The sequence below is a fragment of the Helianthus annuus genome, chromosome 4 (assembly GCF_002127325.2).
Source record: "Helianthus annuus cultivar XRQ/B chromosome 4, HanXRQr2.0-SUNRISE, whole genome shotgun sequence".
NCBI lineage: Eukaryota > Viridiplantae > Streptophyta > Magnoliopsida > Asterales > Asteraceae > Helianthus > Helianthus annuus.
In genome coordinates this window covers 128,791,747-128,809,955 of record NC_035436.2, presented here as the reverse complement: position 1 = coordinate 128,809,955, position 18,209 = coordinate 128,791,747, and positions in this window count along the sequence as shown.

Genomic DNA, 18,209 nt, shown 5'->3' with positions numbered 1-18,209 from the left:
GCACCCAATCTGGACCAATGAGTTGTTTATCCCCGGTCTCCGCCCAACATAGCGGGGACCGACACTTTCGCCCATATAATGCTTCAAACGGGGCGGCCTTGATGCTAGTGTGATAACTATTATTGTACGAGAACTCCACTAAGGGCAAGTGGGTATCCCAGTTTCCACCCAAATCCATCACACAAGCACGTAACATGTCCTCCAAAGTTTGTATCGTTCGTTCACTTTGGCCGTCCGTTTGAGGGTGAAAGGCCGTACTAAGATTCAGTTGGGATCCAAATGCCTTTTGGAATGATTGCCATATCCTAGACACAAATCGACCATCTCGGTCTGATATAATAGAAATAGGCACTCCATGTCGTGCCACAATCTCCTTGAGATATATTTCGGCCAGTTTCCTAGTGCTATCCTTCTCCCTGATCGGTAGAAAATGTGCGGACTTTGTAAGTCGATCTACAATTACCCAAATCATATCATGGCCTTTTGAGGTTCGGGGTAACTTAGTAATGAAGTCCATTGAGATTTGTTCCCATTTCCATACGGGAATTTCAGGTTGTTGGAGCAACCCTGAAGGCTTTTGATATTCCGCCTTAACCTTAGCGCAGGTTAGGCATTTCCTAACATAAGCAGCAATGTCGCTTTTAAGCTTAGGCCACCAATAAAATTCTTTTAAATCTTGGTACATCTTATCCGAACCCGGATGTATAGAGTACCTTGACTTGTGTGCCTCGTCCAAGATAATTGTTCGTAGTTCGCCAAAGAACGGGACCCAAATTCGTCCCATAAAGTACAGTGTTCCATCCTCCTTTGGCACCAATTGTGCCTCCATTCCTTGTAAGGATTCGGCTGATATATTTTCTGGTTTAAGCGCCTCTTGTTGAGCATCGAGAATCCGAGAAGTGAGATCATTATGTATGGTCATCTCCAAGGCTCGCACCCTTAGAGGTTTAATACGTTCCTTGCGGCTCAGGGCATCCGCCACAACGTTCGCCTTGCCCGGATGATACTTTATCTCACAATCATAATCGTTCAATAACTCGACCCATCGTCGTTGCCGCATATTTAAATCTTTCTGATCGAATATGTGCTGCAAACTCTTGTGGTCTGTGAAGATTGTACAACGAGTACCATATAAGTAGTGACGCCAGATCTTTAACGCGAATACCACCGCACCTAGTTCCAGATCGTGCGTGGTATAATTTTTCTCATGCACCTTTAATTGACGAGACGCGTACGCAATGACTTTGTCCCGTTGCATCAACACGCAACCAAGACCTTGACGCGATGCATCACAATAAACCATGAAGTCATCGGTACCGTCGGGTAAGGCCAAAATAGGCGCGTCACAAAGTTTATCCTTCAGCAGTTGAAACGCCGCCTGTTGTTTCTCGCCCCAATCAAATTTCTTGTCTTTTTGCGTTAGGGACGTTAGCGGTTGAGCAACTTTTGAAAAGTTCTCTATGAATCGTCTATAATAGCCCGCTAATCCCAGAAACTGTCGTATCTCAGTAGGGGTTCTAGGCGCTTCCCAATTCTTAATTGCCTCAATCTTTGCTGGGTCGACGTGAATTCCCTTCTCATTTACCACATGACCTAGGAATTGAACCTCGCGAATCCAAAATTCGCACTTCGAAAACTTTGCATACAGTTGTTCCTTTCTCAAGAGTTCCAAAATAGCTCGCAAATGTTGCTCGTGTTCCTCCTTGGTTCGCGAGTATATTAGGATATCATCGATAAACACAATCACGAACTTGTCCAGATAAGGCTTACACACCCGATTCATAAGGTCCATGAATACTGCCGGTGCGTTCGTTAAGCCAAACGGCATAACAAGGAACTCGTAATGCCCATAACGAGTCCTAAAGGCCGTTTTAGGGATACTTTCCTCTTGTATTCGCAGTTGATGATATCCCGACCTCAAATCGATCTTCGAGTAGTAGCTAGAGCCTTGTAATTGGTCGAACAAGTCATCAATCCTCGGCAAAGGATACCGATTTTTGATGGTTAGCTTATTCAACTCCCTGTAGTCGATACACATGCGAAAACTACCATCCTTCTTCTTAACGAACAACACTGGAGCTCCCCAAGGTGAGAAGCTCGGCCTTATAAATCCCTTATCCAACAACTCCTGGAGTTGCGTAGATAGCTCTTGCATTTCGGACGGCGCAAGTCGATACGGTGCCTTGGCTACAGGAGCGGCGCCTGGAACCAAGTCAATATGGAATTCAACTTGTCTATGCGGTGGTAATCCTGGCAAGTCTTCGGGGAAAACTTCAGGATAATCCTTCACTACTGGGATGTCTTCAAGCTTCGGCTCCTCAACCTTTTTATCCACTACGTGTGCTAGGAAGGCAACGCATCCTTTTCGTAAAAACTTCTGCGCTTTCATACAGTTGATAATCCGTAAGGGCGTGTCGTGCTTCTCTCCATGAATTACAAGCGTCTCTTCATTCACTAACGGAATACGAATGGTCTTCTCGTGGCAAACTACTTCTGCACGGTTATTCGATAACCAATCCATCCCAACAACAACATCGAAGCTTCCCAAATCAACAGGTAAAAGATCAATAGAAAATTTGCGCTCTCCCAGTTCCAAAGTACAACCCTTAATAAGTTCATTCGCCTCTACTAACTTCCCATTAGCCAGTTCTATCGAATATGGGACGTCTAGCTTACTTGTAACTAAGCCAAGTGTATTCTTAAGGTCTATGGATACGAAACTAAAGTCGGCACCAGTATCAAACAGAACAGATGCATAGTGTTGGTTAATAGGGAACGTACCAGTAACCACATTTGGATCCTGGCGTGCTTCCCTGGCTCCAATAGTAAATACTCTTCCTCTGGCTTGATTGTTCTTAGGGCAATCGCGCTTGTAATGCCCTATGTCTCCGCAGCCATAACAGCCTTGGCCACGTCCGTTTCCATTATTGTTCCCATTTCCACCCTGGTTGTTGTTTCCAACCTGGTTTCTATTTCCATGCTGTTTTCCATTCCCTCCACGATTACCGTTTCCTCCTTGATTTCCAATTCCGCGTCCCGCGCCATACCAACATGTGTTCTTTGAATGTCCAACCTTCCCACAGTTTTCACACTTATGGGTCCTGCACGGACCGGTATGATGGTATTGGCACCTATCACACTTGGGTAGAAAACCCGCATACCCCTTTCCTTTATTCTCAACGTTAGTTGCGCCAGTCTGGGCCTCCGCTAGTGGATTGGTATCCCTACGCTTGTTGGTGTTGTTGTTTGCTCGGGTGCTCTTCTTGAAATTCGTGAACTTCCTCTTATTGTCACCCGAGGATTCCACATGAGTTTCTTTTTTCTTGTTTTCAGATATAGAAAATTTTTCCAAACGAACAGCCTCTTCTGTAAGGGCCACACTTAGATCAATTGCCTCTGCAATGGTCGGAGGCTTAGAAGCAGTAACCATACTTAGGATTTGCGGAGCGAGTCCCCAAATAAATCGCTCGATTCTTTTGAACTCCGGCTCAACAAGATAGGGAACAACCCTCGATAAATCATGGAATCGCTGAATATACTCGGCAATCTTTGGTCCATCCATCTTCAGGTTCCAGAACTCTGTCTCTAGTTTCTGGATTTCAGCTCGTGAACAGTACTTCTTGCGCATCAGCTCCTTAAGCTCATCCCAGGTTAGCGCATATGCAGCAGCTTCACCAAGTGTTTGAACTTGGAGGTTCCACCATGAAAGTGCTCCATCCATAAATAAACCAGAAATATAAGTAACCCTCTGTTCAGGAGCACACTTGCTCATCCTCAGCACGGAATCAGTTTTCTCAACCCAACGCACAAAAGCAACAGCACCTCCAGTGCCATCAAAGTTGAGGGGCTTGCAATCAAGAAATTGCTTATAAGTACAGCCTGTAACACAAGCAACACAATTCACGCATGAGCATTGACAAGGCACAATTGGAAATATACAAAAGATTTGTAATGTGTCTTGGGTGACTTAACATTACCAGTTGAGGGGTTATTTCCAGAGGTACCACCGCTATGCTCTGAGCGGAGGGCCTCGTGCTGAGCAATGGCCTGTGATATGCGTTCTTGAAGCTCGGCTTCTGTCCTCGGCAAAGTGTTGTTATTTGCGCTTCGTCGGGGTGGCATGGTCTTCTAGAAAGAAGTATTGGGTAGGTAAGACAAATATTCACCAAATAAATGTCACGTTGCATATATAGACACTTATGTTGTATAAATATAGCACAAATGATCATTACATCATTCAAACATGCAATCACATAAGTAACACATGCTCACATATAAGCGACAATGTATAATAAAGAAAACAACTACTGAGCTTTTATATATCCGACAACTTGATACATTGTTTTTGTAGGGAAAACAAAAAGACTCGAGGTTACATCGCCTCGGTCATACAAGTCATATTACACAAAAGTAGTAATCTTTTCTCCTACATTAGTCTTCTAAGGTCTTCAAGTGTCTCTAGCTCTAACTTCGTCTTCATACATACATACATGCAAGTGGGTCTGTGACTCCCACACAAAAGGTACCTGCAAACAAAATATGTCTAGGGGGCTGGAGGAGATGGAGGTGGGGTAGGGACAACCAGACTATGGAGATGATCCATCTCATCTAGGACATGACTCATACGTGTATCAGAAAGATTGGCTCGCTGCTCTAAAGTGAGCACACGAGCCTCAAGACTAGCAAGTGGACGTGAATACGGTGGAGATGGTGGTGGTGGTGATGATGGTGGTGGTGGAATAGATGGTGGAGGATAGGCTGGTGGTGGTGGTGGCATAGAATCCCTAAACTGCTGCAACTCCCAGACCTGGCGGGAGAGGACTCGAATCTGTAGCTGTAAAGAGAGAGTAACGTCATCGGGAGTGAAAACAGGACCGTGACATGGATGGTATGGATCAGACTCAGACATACGTGGTGAGGGGTATAAGGTGGACATGTGATCGACTGGCAAACGAGTATCGGGATAGGTCGGCTGTCGAGAAGTGCCCTCCCCAGGGCGGGGTGCTGGAATCCCATGAGAGAAAAAGATAGGTGTGTCAACACGGTGGGGATAAGCAACATGGGAGGAAAGTGGGTGTCCAACAGTGGGAGTGACGTAGGTAGAGTGAGGTGTCGGTGTATCAGATGGGACAACTGTAGGAGTAGCAATGGGGGCCGAAACAGGTGCAGGGGTATGAGCAAGAGGCTGTGTAGCGATGGATATGGTATCAAAGCTACTATCGGTGGCATCCGCTCGCAATCCATCATGGCGGATGGCTGAGGATGACGCGTCGTCACTAGTATCAGAAGAGGAAATGTCTACCACAGAAATGACAGGTGAGGAAACCTCCAAAATGACTATGTCAAGGGCCTCACCATCACCAATCTCATCGTCCAAATGATCGACATGGATGACAGGGACGTCATCCTCGTCATCAGACACAACGATAATTTCTGGGACTGCAGCTAGGGGAACAACATCCAAAGGAATGTAATCAACAATATGGGCTCCATCTGGGTGACCGATAATAACGAACTGGTTCAGCTGTGGCCCCACAGCTAGGACATCATCCTCTATAGGCTCGCCATCGAGGACAGGATCAAGTAATGCAAACGGCTGGAAGTCATCAAGATCCTCATCATCGGAAGAAACAATCTCCACAGCGGCCTCGTCGTCTGTTGATATGTCCATGTGACCGTAGTCGTCGTAAACACCGCTACTAGCAGATGACACCATGGTACCCTGGCAAAATAATCCATACACATATATGTATATATAAATCAATGAATAATAACGTTACTTAGTAAACACAGGCAAGTAAAGGCAACATAACACATATATTCACATCGTTCTTATGTGGGTCATTTTTAGTTCGACAAGTCTATTCCATATAGACTATACCCCGACTAATGTCCTTGCTTTGTTTTCCCTTTAGAAAAAAAATGTTTGGTTGGTGGATCTTGGCGTTTTTGTAAATGCAATGAAAAACATTTTTTTTTTGTTTGTTGTAAAATAAAATGTTTCCGTGAGAGAATCCTAGTGACTGTAGTCTAGACTCGAGAAGGAATCCTAGTTCACTACAATCGAAGCTCTGATACCAATCTGTCACACCCTGACTTTTGCGGAAGCGTATGATGTGTGACTTGATCAGTTTTATTGCATTCAATTATAATAAACAACTACATGATTAAAACATGATGTTCATCCATACATAAGTTGCAAAATATTACAAACCCAAGTTGTTAAGTCAAACCAACAAATTTCAAGTTAAGTTTACAAAACCCTTCAAAGTAATAAGTTCCATAAAGGACTTCTTAAAACAAATGATTTTTTTTTAAACTAAGGCTTTGGTTCGTATATCTTATCGAAGATAAAATATACTAACCAAACCCTTCCAAAAGGATGACATCAAACTTGAAATATCTTCTTGAAATCTTTCTAACGCCGCCAGATCCAATTAATTTCCTGAAATACATGTAATTTAAAAATATCAACAAAAGTTGAGCGAGTTCATGTGTTTTGTATGTGAGCTCGTAATATTTTGTAAACATTTGAGAGAATTCCTTTGATAACCGGTATGTAAAGCGTCTATGAATAGATCATTAGTGTTTTGCAAGAACATTAATATGTGTGGTGCGTAGGAAGTGCTCAAACCTAGCGAATTTCCTCCGGTCCATCCGGCGAGAACGACATAGTCACCACATGCGGCCACACAAGGACCCATGGGTGGGGCTCGCTACACCCAAATAGATCTACCACTCATGCCCCTCGGTCTTAAACTAGATTAATGGCACTTAAGAGAGATACTACATCATCCACGTGATCTAACAGTTCATTCCTTAGCTAAACCATACCATTGAAACCTTTGAAACATGTATTCCACCCCCGATAGTTATAAATTCGAAAACAGTTAAATAAAAAGGGGGACATGAACTCACAGTTTTGCGCTCCGAAGCGTACACTAGCAAAATCAGATGTCCAAAATAACTCCCGACCTACACGTGTCCTAATTCATATAAGACACTAAGGTCCATAACATAAAGCCCTAGTATATGTGTTGGTCATAATTAAATCATCCAACTAGCTAGTGTTGAAATAAGTATTCATTTATTATATATATATATGTTTTAGCACGATACGCCGACACGTTGGTGATTTGTTCCAAATTGACGAAATATATATTTTTACACCAATATATATATATATATATATTTTTTTATAAATAGTGTAGCGATATTATTATATACATAGATACCCTTAAGCCAAATCACTTTCAAGTTCACCAAATTAATATTATTTTTATAACCCGACTCGTTGATAAGGAATGTATATAAATATATATAAATTATATATTTACTTCTTTCTTTTAAGATTAAATCTAGTAAATACGATGAATACTCGTACTACGATAAATACTCATGCAAAAATAGTGAGTTTGAATTTTCATACCTGCACTTTCTTTTAAATAAAACGAAAGTTTAAGTATTGCCTTTTTTTGTGTGTAAAGAGTACATGTTTACATATCCACATCATATTTATTTACTATTAATTTTTATATAAAATATATGTTTCAAGTGTTAGTGGGTACTGACTCCTATATCCTTGACATATATTCATACATATTTTAAGTTCTGACCACTTATTAGCTAATCATCTAGAGTTCTTTTCTAGCATACTAGACTCATGAAAATGTGTATAATTAGTTATGTAAAAAAAAATATCGGTAATGTTTCTTGTGAGCACGCCAAAAATAATATTTGGTTAGGACTTTTGCTCAAAATGATTATCCCAAGTATATAGTCAGGTTTACTACTTAACCAAAAACACAATATTTTCCCCTAGATAATTAAGATATATATTATGAAATTTGGGACTTTAGAATATAATAACTCAATAGTTTTTCATATATCTTAAAATATATCTGCATCAATGTTTTGCAAGCCATGTATATAACTCTTTTTTTTTACTATCAGATTACCACATAAATAAAATATAACATTCAGAATCCTTAATAATTTTTTTATGTACCAGTTGTATTAGAGTAGAAAAGAAAAAAAAAGAAAGAAAGAAAAATGAGAAAGCATTTGAAGTTTTATTATTATATTTTCTCCTTTTTGTTTTATATGCATACAAAGGCTAAGGTTCACTACCCATATTATTCTTTAGAATCCATGGATGTTCAAGTTACAGAGCACTAGCACTACTTGGATGACTTAAATAAATGAACAACATGGAAAGTTGAAAGGGTGATCATGACGGACACTTACAATAACAAGCAAGGTTGCGGTGGAAAGACGAGATAACGGAGAACTGGAGCTCGCTTTCCGTGGGTGTTCGAGACTTGATTCTTGCGGATCGTGACTAGTTTTGATCATAAAAGCGACTAGATAAGAAAGATATTCATGAAAACTAATTACTTAGGATTTTGAACTTGGAGAACTTACACTAAAGTGAGCTCGAACTAGAGCTATGAGACTGGGAGAACGTTCCGAACGAACACTATGCTGATGATCGGCGATAATGAGATTGATCGTTAAGGTTAACCACACTTGAACACCCTGGGATTACTTGAATGGGCTGAGGTTCTTTTTGTTTGTTTGTTTGTTTTGGAAGAAGTTACAAAACCGAGAGGGACATGGATGTTTGAGAAATGAAGGTGTTGTATACTTCCAAAAGCATTAACTTGTAATATGGTGGGTTTAAATAGGGTGGTCTTGGGTGTTGAACACTCTTGTTAGCTAACTAACTAGTTATAACCATAAGAGAAATTGTTGAGTTAGATCCCAACGTGTAGGAACTAGTTCTTTCAAACCTGACTAAAGTTGTTGTTATGCATAATGATGGTGTTGGGTATTTGTTTGTATGGGGATTAGATAAGTATGTATGAAATATTAAAGAATAATGAGCATGCATGGAGGGATGTGATGGCTCTAAGTTTGACTTTCCCCTTTCCCTTATTTTTTTCTTGGATATCCGTGTGTTCAAGAAGCAAAGAAATGGGTTGTTGAATTATTTAAGCTAAATAAGTCATAGGGTGTACTAGCTTGTTCAAATTTGAAGCAACAATCATATTATGAATTTGATATTTCAAAACATATGTGGGGTTGTCTTGGGTTTCAAAAAAAATCGGTTGGGAGTGAAGGGACATGGCCGACTTCTATTTGGATGGCAAATCCAAGATTAACATAAATCATTAACTAGAGTTTCTTTGACATACTAATGCTTCAATTGATCGAACTGAATCAATGTATTCAAAATATATGAGTGTACGAAGGTTTGTTGTGCATATACATAAATATAGACGCTTATACTAGGATATGCATTTTAAATCAAACCTTTAAAATACGAAATTGCTTTTATTGGTTTAACAACTAGTCAGAATCTAAAACCATAGAATAACCATTAAATAGATCATGCATAGATAAAATGACTTTCAACTTTTGGGTTATATATATATATATATACACACATATATATATATATTTCTTTAGATTTCCATACAATCACCAACGTTCTCGATCGTTTACTTACTAATTGCACACCGATAATTCTCATGAATTTCCGGGTGTACGACGTGAAACACCCGGACTTTCCTAGACTTTATGGACTTAATAAATACAAAATTAAGTGTAAATGCACATAATTAATAATTAATTCTTGATTAGGATGTACGGGTTAACCTGAGAATTTGTCGGTTGTCACACAGTTTTCAGGATATAGCTCAGGATATCGAGCTACATCTATAATCAAACAATGAGCAAAAAGTAAAGGGTGACACGAGATGTACGAGGAAAGCCCTTGATCAATCTAGATCGCCGGCACAATGTTGGATCGTGTTCCGACCCTAAATAGTCAGTTGAGAACGTTCATCTTCACATACGAAGGCGGAATCAACGTAAATGAAGTTACACAGCTTTTCCTATTCAATTCCTTCTCTTTTACTACTTTCTGATTACAATTTGACAGAGTTTCATTACAAAAGCAATCCACAAGTTTCGCTCCAACATACACGAATGAATGATCAGGTTTCGCTCATCTATGCTATATATAGACCACGTGCTTTCGCTTATACGACATGCCGTATAAGCGAAACTACCACCTAAACCACATGAGCGAAACTACAAATGACATAAGAGCGGAACTACTTCTAACTTATGACACATAAGCGAAACTACAACATAATATCCTAATTTTAACTTTTAAGTTCCTATGTTGACCTATCTTGACCTAAGACCTAATGCAGACGTAGTCAACAGACATTCCATGCATCAACGGACTCCCCCTTGGATGTTGACGAAGTCTTCAGCTCCGAGTCTTCAGTCTTGGTCTTTTCTCCAACTCTCTGTCTTTTCATCATAAGCACTCTATCTTCACAGGTTTAGGATCACAACCTAACTCTATCTTCAAACTTCCCTTTGACTGTTGATCCAGACCCCCCCTTTCACAGACTCCCCCTCTCGATATTCTAGAATCTGAGGTCTTGATCTGGTTCAAGCTTTGACAGTTAACTTCCGTTGGGAATAATGAAGTCCAAACCTGTTACTCAACCAATAACATTACAAACTATCTTTTCAACAATAAATCACAAACTCAATCAGCTTTAGAAATCCACTCAAGTACTCAGGTCCAAGTTAATGACCCTGATTACTCAATTAATCTACCAAGTTCAACTCAATGACCTTGGTTGATCATTTGACGAATCAAACTGATTTTGTAAAAACATTTTCAAACATTTTCTGAAAAATGTAACAAGCATCAACTTAATGAACTTGTTTTAACTTTGAAAAGATCTCAATCTCTGACAAAGTAAGCTCTCCTCATTCTTCAGCTCAGAACTTTCCTGCATCTGCTTCAATCTTCGAGAATCCAACGATTAACTCTCCACTTTGGTTTGTCAAAAAATAAAGCAGAAATAAAATCTTTTTAGATTTGAATAAAGTGTTCTAAACTAAGAAATGAAATGCAGAAAACTTAAATTGCAGAAAGTAAACAAAGTAAACTATATACAAACTTATTTTTGGCGAGCGTGTCAGGGAATCATATCAGCTTTTCAGACAAATTACTAGTACCGTTAAGCTTCATTTCATGCTCAGACTTAAACAATTCACCTCGATTGTCGATATAATGATCCATCTTAAATTCTCACATAGATTTCAATCTATTCAGGATACGATTTAGATGACTTATGAACTTAGCTCATTCATGTGTCCCACCTCTTGAATATACTCCCGTATCCAGAATCCCAGATATTCAGTCTTATAAGTGAGTACCACAAATGATATCTGTAAAGGGTTAAATGCGAGGGCCGTGAGAGCTCAGGTCGATACTTCCGTATACGTAGAGAGATGATGGCTTCGACTTTCTGGTGTGTCCCCTTTAGAGGATCTTTTAGTTACAACAGCTATCAATTTTATTGTTTCATCAGCTTGCTGAAGGCGATGCTATGTTTCAAGCATTTGCAGAAAGTATTATTCGGGGACTAGGTCAGTACTTCCATACAGCAGAAGTCCTGGAATAATACCCCAGATATCACTGAGTATAAAGACCTAGTATCTCAGAATATGGGACCTTTCAAACGAGATTTCAGGGGTTACCTATATATCCAAGTAGTGTTCCCCACGAATTTCACAAGTTTGAAATTTTAGATTTATATCCCGAATAAATCTACTAAATGTGCGAAAACCTATCGACACATCATTAGTGAGACTGTTTAACTCATTTAGTCTTTACAATTCTTTAGCATACTGTAATTGTCCAGCCAATGTACTATCATTTTCCCTATATACACAAGCTCTTTTTCAGATTTTATCATGTTTTTGTATTTTTGCAATTTTTTACTGTTTTTGTATTTTCTGAAAATATAAACTATATACACATATCTACTCCCCCTAAATACCAAAACAGGTAAAAAATCGACAAACCATTGCAGATTGTTTCTCGTCTTCATCCACAACAGTACTCTCATCAACACCAATTATACCATCCGACACCGAAAGAAGCTTTATACCATTCAATTTTAACAAATATTTAAACCGATTTTTATCAAAAGCTTTGGTATGTAAATCAGCTTTCTGTTCGTCAGTGTGGATTTTCTCAATTCGTATCAACTTTTTCTTGAAGCAATCGCGAATAAAGTGATGACGAATCTCTATATGTTTAGTTTTAGCGTGATGTACTGGATTCTTTTTTATATTTATTGCGGCCTCATTATCAACAAAAAGAGGTGTGTTAAGAAACTGCAAAACGTAGTCGCGCATCTGTTGCAGTATCCACAGGATCTGAGAGCAGCAACTGCTAGCAGAAACGTACTCCGCTTCACATGTAGATAGCGCCACAGATGTTTGTTTCTTACACTGCCAGGTAACCAATCTAGGTCCAAAGAACTGGCATCCTGTAGTTGTTGATTTTGTATTAACTTTGCAGCATCCGAAATCCGAATCGGAATACCCTTCGAGCGTAAAGTTGCCTTTTCTAGGATACCACAACCCCAAAGTAGGTGTTCCTTTCAAGTAGCGTAATATCCTCTTCACAATAATCATGTGCAAAGCTCTCGGGTTAGATTGATATCTTGCTGCGAGGCACGTTGGGTACATGATATCAGGACGTGAAGCAGTTAGATACATCAAAGAACCTATCATGGAACGGTAGAACGTTTCATCAGCCCTATCTCCGATGAGATCTGGGTGAATCCCATGATTTGTCGCAAGTGGGGTAGCAGCTGGAGTAGAACTTGACATTCCAAATTTCTCTAGAATATCATGCACGTACTTCGTCTGGAGAATGAAAATTCCCTCAGGTAGTTGTTCAACTTGTAGTCCCAAAAAGTATTTCATCTCCCCCATTGATGACATTTCGAATTTTTGCTTCATCACCTGTTCGAAATCTTTGCATAATTTCTCATTCGTTGACCCAAAAATTATATCGTCTACATAAATCTGAACTATCAGAAGATGTCCGTCGACCTCTTTAGTGAAGAGAGTGGCATCCACTTTTCCACGTATGAACTTGTTGGCTAGTAGGTGTTGAGACAAAGTCTCGTACCAAGCTCTCGGGGCCTGGTGTAAACCATACAGCGCTTTGTTTAATAGGTAGACCTTGTTTTTGTGGATTGGGTCAGTAAAGCCCGGCGTCTGACCGACATAAACCTCCTCTTTGACCTTCCCATAAAGAAACGCCGATTTTACATCCAACTGATAAACTTTGAAGTTCTTCCAAGACGCAAATGCTAGGAAAATTCTGATTGCCTCTAGTCGTGCCACAGGAGCATAAACTTCTGTAAAATCAATCCCTTCCTGTTGACTAAAGCCCTGAACAACGAGTCGAGCTTTGTTCCTTACAACTCCTCCTCTGTCGTCTCTCTTACACTTGAATACCCATTTTGTATTGATTTTCCTTTGACCATCCGGTAAATCCACTAACTTCCACACTTCCAACTTTTCAAACTGACTCAACTCTTCTTGCATCGCAATGACCCAAGAGTCTTCAGTAAGCGCCTCTTTATACGTTCTCGGTTCGATCTGCGAAATAAAACAACTTAATGAAAATTCAGTTTGTAAAGGTGCTACTGTAGAATAAAAACATGTTAAGCCCTGGTCTATTTGACGTCTTGTGCGAACGCCTGAATGCAATTCTCCTATGATCAACTCCTCTGGATGATAAGAAAGAGTTCGCGGCATCACTTCGCTTGGAACATCCACATCACCTTCCAGATTAGTAACATTTTGATTTGCACTTTGTTCACCAATTTGGTTTATTTGACTTGAATCCTGAATCTGCTCCCCCTCAGAATCTGAATCTCCATGATCAAAGATCGGAAAGTTCTCTGATTCTTGATTATCATTCTGATCTGACTGATTATCTTGAGCAACTTCATTCTGTTGGACATCATCGTGTTCACCAGCATTACTCGGGCCTGCTTCATCATCATTTGAAGTTTCCCATGGTCGTCTTGAATACTCAGCTGGGAACCTTAGCTGTGACTCGTACTCACGCAAAATATCCAATTCATCAAAGAAATCTTCTTCTTCTTCTTCCATATGTCAAATGATTCCCACAATTTGTCATAATGATATCGCCATGAATCTCCTGGACTTTGTGGCGGCATTGTATAACCTTGACATTCAACATTTGCAGCTTCAATAATCCGCTTCTCACTTGGAACGAAGACACGGCGTGTAGGACTTGAATATCCAACAAATATACCCTCAATGCACTTCGGACCAATCTTTCCATAAGGCTCTATAACTGTACAGGGTGACCCGAACAGTTCTAGATACTTCAAATTCTGTTTGCGATTATTGATCAGCTCAAAGCATGTTTTGTTGAATTTCTTGATAGTGAGAACCCTGTTGAGCGTATAGCATGCGGCAGAAACAGCTTCAGCCTAGAAATTAATTGTTAACTTTGAATCTGCGAGCATAGTTCTGGCCGTCTCGATTAGCGTCCGATTTTTACGTTCTGCGACTCCATTCTGCTGTGGAGTGTACAGAGCACTAAACTCATGCAATATACCTCTTTCATCACAAAATTCTTCCATTCTGTTGTTCTTGAATTCAGTACCATTATCACTTCGAATTCTTTTGATACGCCTTTGGTACAGATTCTCAATCTTCTTGAACAACACCATTAAACTGTCAAACGTTTCTTCTTTCGTCTTCAAGAAAGAAACCCACGAAAATCTGGAATAATCATCAGTAACCACAAGACAATATTTATCTCCTGTAATGCTCTTGACATTCACCGGACCAAACAAATCCATGTGATATCTCTCCAAGGGTCTTGAGACTGAATTGACTTGCTTTGTAGGGTGTGACTTTTTCTTCTGTTTGCCTTTGACACAGCTAATGCACTCCCCTTCCAGATGAAAACCTTTGACATGAACTCCTATAACCAAATCGTTATGCACCAAATGATTCATTTTTCTAAGATGTATATGCCCCATCTTCCGGTGCCACAATCTCGATTCCTTTTCAGTTGCTCTGGACACGAAACAATGAGCCTGACCCGTGGTTGTAGTAGCTATGCTCATATCCAACACGTACAGATCATTAACTCTTGGTGCCCTCATGATAATCCATTCCTCAGGGATAACAAATCCTGGTTTCAAGATCAAACATTCTTTATCAGTGAAGTGAGTGGTATACATCCTGTCACAGATCTGTGAGATACTCAGCAGATTGTTCTCCAGCTCAGCAATGTAGTTAACTCTCTCAAACGTCACAATCCCGTTGGATAACGTTCCTTTACCAATAATCCTTCCTCTTTGATTACCCGCAAAACCTACGTATGCTCCATTTATGTTTCTGACATCATACAGCAACGCGGTCTTCCCTGTCATATGTCTTGAAGCTCCACTATCCATGATCCATCTGGATACAAGTTTTGGAAGATCCTGCACATAACAAACTTTGACTTAACCAACTTCAATAAAGATGCCGATTCCTGCTTCGCGATCAAGGAAGCTCCGGCAATTCAAACTGCTTAGTCAAACATGGTGTCCACCCAGGCCTCATCAGCCTTAGGTGTAACCTTGACTATTTTAACTCTCGCAACTTGAATTTTAAAGTTTTCAGCCTTCAGAGGTGGAAAATTCGCATCATAATCAACTTGAATTGATTCCTCAGAAGGTGAAATCTTTTTCTCAGTTTTCGGTTTCCAAACTTGTTGAGATAATGCAACCCTTTTGTAAAATTTGTCACTTTTAGTTACCGACTTCTTTACGGGTTCATTTTTCACTTTGATGTTATCATTTTTCGCACTCTTTTTCTCGACAACGATTGGTGCTTTACCCTTCCCATCAACTTTCTTCTGTTAAAACTTCACAGTTTCAGTCTTAGGCTTCGCATTGTTACACTTTCGTGCAATATGACCAACTTGATTACATCTGAAGCATGTTCGAGTATCAGCCACTCGGCTTGTGCCTTCAGACTGAGCATGTGAAGCTCTTTTCTCAAAGAACTCTTTGTTTGATTTTGAAAAAATTTCTTTCTCTTCATCAGCAAGTGAACTCGAACTGTTCACAAACTTTTTCTTCTCAACAAATCTCTTGTTTGGAACATTTTTCTTCTGATAAGATTTACCCCCCTGATAACCATCCAACCAATTGTTTCGGTTGTTATTATAAAAACGTGGTGGATTAACAGATTTCTTATTGTAAACTTTTTCTTTCTCAAACCTCATTTTACTTTTCTTTTGACTCAGATTGTTCACTGCTGACAACTCGACTTCGACCAACTTGAAAACATTTGTCAATTTGTTCATGTTAACATTCTCTATCGGAAACTCTAAATCCGAAAACAACTTATCTGAACCTAACATCTTGTACATGACAAGATTTGATTCTTCATTTAAGTTGTTCTTGGACTTTTGTTTCGGAATGTATTTGTCCAAGAAACACCCTCCTCAGTAGGGTCACTATCTGTTTTTAGCACATTTTCAACAACACCTTTTACAATATCATTTTGAACACTATCGTCATTGGAAGACATGAACGTGACGTCAATGTTCTCTGGAAATTTAACTTCACTTTCTTCCTCAATTTCAACCAACCCAGATTGTTTTTTCGTGTAGTTATCAAGAACAGGTGGTGGAACTCTATGAAAACCCACCCCGGTTCCATCAGAATACACATCTTCGCCAGCTTTGTTTTTCCCGATGGGTTTGGGAACAATATGTTGCAAAACAAAGCTTGCAGAGCTGTAACTATTAAGCTTCAACTGGATTCGCTCATTTTCAATTTCAGCCTCTTGAAATTTAAGTTTCAATTTAGTGATTTCATCCAGTTGTTTGTTGATTGATTCTTCTTTTACTCTCAGCACTGCTTTTAAATGCTCGTTTTCTTTAAAAGTTTTACCATTTCGATCATCACTATCTTTCACTGTGCTTTTGAGTTTTTCAAACTTTTCAGAAATTTGACGGTTTTCAAGAATTAACTTTTCATTTTCTTTTTTAACTTTTTCATGATCAATTTTATCATTTTCAATTTGGCTAGTTAATTCTCTTATCCGTTCAGTTGAAGCTTTAACTGTTTTGTCACGATTGAGAATTTGATTCTCAACGCTTCTGACCTTTGCTGTCAGATCATCAACTTTCTTTCCGTTGACATACGTGACTGTATTACAAAATTTGCACTCTTTGTTGCAATTTTTGCAATCAACATTTCCATCAATTTTCTTACCTGACGCATTTGTTGACACGTTTGAACTGACCTGGCTTTTTGACTCAGACATGGAGTTAGAGTCTACCTCAGGTGCCTTAGCAGCCAGCACTTTGTCAGCCATTTTTCCCAAGTTCTCAGCAGTCAACTCCTGCGTTGTATCAATAACCCCAGTATCAATCTTCTTTGATTTCTCTTGCTCTTCTTTCTCCTTTTTCTCTTTCTCTTCTTTCTCCTTTCTCTCTTTCTCTTCTCCAGTTCCCCACCATTTATTCTGCCAATACTCATCTTCTTCTTTTAACTCCTTGATTATGGCTTCGATATCAAGCGTTTTGTCATCGATCGCAATGTTTCCATATGGGTCAAGATAACACTCCCTGTCCGGATCCCATCTTCTCGCTCTCCTCGCTTCCAGATAGATACCAGAAATTTTAATGATTCTGTTCTCAGCAATCATTTTTCTGTATCTATACTTCTGCTCTTCAGTTCGGTTATCTTTCCAAGGAATAGGTTCGTCGTTTTTCGCCATGAATGCGTAACCAATCGCATCTTCCTCTGGTAGAACCTCTTGACTCCAATCATACCCCTCATCATCATAAATCACCACAAGAGCTCTAGATTTCTCTTTGTTGTCTTCAACCTGCTTCAATCTAGGCGGCTCGGATTTATTCTGATGATAAATTGCCTTCTTGTAATAATCATCTCTGAAAGGATTTTCCGATTCATCAGCATATGTGTTTCTGCATTCTCGCTTGAAGTGACCTTTCTGCTTACACTTGAAGCACGTCACTTTGGATTTATCGAACCCCAGCTTGGTAGATGGACCACCAATTGTCTTCCTGTCGGTAATTTCCATAAAACGCTGTGCTCGACGAACAGCACTGGCCATAGCCCAACGAATATCGATTAACTCCATTTCTTCAGGATCTATTTGATCATAGTCCTCTTTCGTTAGCTTGCTGTTGCCTATCTTCCCTGCGACTAACCCTTCATACGATTCCAACACCGATGCTAGAAAGATCATCTGCTGTTTGGCTGACTCTTCATCAAAATTCTGAGCATTCTTCAAATCTA